The sequence below is a fragment of the Ambystoma mexicanum genome, chromosome 10 (genome assembly GCF_040938575.1).
Source record: "Ambystoma mexicanum isolate Mex_15411 chromosome 10, UKY_AmexF1_1, whole genome shotgun sequence".
Classification (NCBI taxonomy): domain Eukaryota; kingdom Metazoa; phylum Chordata; class Amphibia; order Caudata; family Ambystomatidae; genus Ambystoma; species Ambystoma mexicanum.
Genome location: NC_090932.1, coordinates 485,983,195 through 485,984,770, shown reverse-complemented (window position 1 = coordinate 485,984,770; position 1,576 = coordinate 485,983,195).

Here is a 1,576-nt window from a genome sequence, read left to right as displayed (position 1 = left end):
GTTTCTCGAGTCCTGTGGTGCTCAGAGGAGTCTTCTGATTCCTCCTTGCTCCCAGGATTTGCTGAGTACCTCCCCCACTGTCCTAGCTGGGCAGAGGTTTTCAGGATGCCCTTAGTGGGCCTACTCTCATGGAGTTCCCCATGACATTTTACCATCTGGTCTCTGGGTAAATTGTATTTTTGAGGATCCATTTCTCTGACCCTCCCCTCATTTGAGTCTCCCTGATCAGAGAATATGGCCCTAGCACTTGGGAATCAATAAATAGATGCCCACCTATCCATTCCTGGGGGGTGCTGATCTATGAGCCCCATATTCATCATTGGATTGAAGTCGGCCATCCCCGTGGCCCTTGGCTCATGTGCGCCAGTGGATGTAAGTGATTTTAACCTGGCACTCCACCTAAGTCAATGCCTAGCGTGTTATGCACAGCTGAAACTCTTAATTATTTATTGATGTCTATAAATTCTTTTATTTCTGAATGATGTACCACTTATATCATGCCTCTCTCTTTGAATCCCCCCCGGTCACACTGAACCAGGAAGCAGGCTGGTTTGCAAAGTAAAAAATATTTATTGTATGTATTTCACAATATATATCACACTATTTTAATGATCACCAATGGGGTGATGTCACACTAAAAATCTCTTTAATCTCAAGGAGTAATGATAGGAAAAATAATGCAACACAGAGATAATACTTTTGTGTAGGTTCAATCAAAATGCAATGTGATTACTCTTTCCCCTGCACACTCCCCAATCCCCCCCAATATGCAATATAAAGAGATGGAAGGAGAGAAAACAGGTTTCAGGAATACAGACTTCAACAAAATGGTATCAATCCCAATTTCCACCAGCAAACACAGAGAGAGAAACAGGAATGATTGCAAACTTGTCAAAAAATGGTTATAAAGTTGGCTTTGCATGAATGGTGAAAACACTGAAAATGGATTTAATTCACTGAAATTGTTTCAATACTAGTGGGAGCCGCTTTTTATGGTATCAGACAAACACTAGAAATGATTATTGAGTAACTAGTAAGTTGAAAACTTAATTTTGAGGACGGGTGCAATGAACAGCTATTTCACACGTTATAGATTTGAGCCAAACGAAACATTTGCGGCAAACATTTCAGCGCAAAATCTATAAGGACGAAATGCGGTTTTGGGTTTATTGGAAAGCCTAGGATGTTAGCTTCAAGTAGACACTTAAATTTCCGTTTCTAGCATAAACGGTGAAGAAGTAATGGAGGATTTTGTGGAGGTTTTTTTTCAGAAAGAGGCAAAATTGCAAAACAAGGATGCACAGTTAAAATTACAAACAAGGTTCTTTACACTAAGGATAGACTATGAAGATGCAAACTACACGACAGCACAGCCATCTGCCCAGGATATCTCTGCTTGGTTTTGCCTGCCGAGACGCTCGCCTTTTTTCAGAAAATATATATCATCGCAAATATGATTTTAACACTTCTATTACAAAAGGATAATAGGATAAGAGAAAGAGTTCAGACAAGACAAAAATAATTTCGAACAATGCAATCTGGATATCAGAGAGGATGGGTTTGGATAGGGATGACC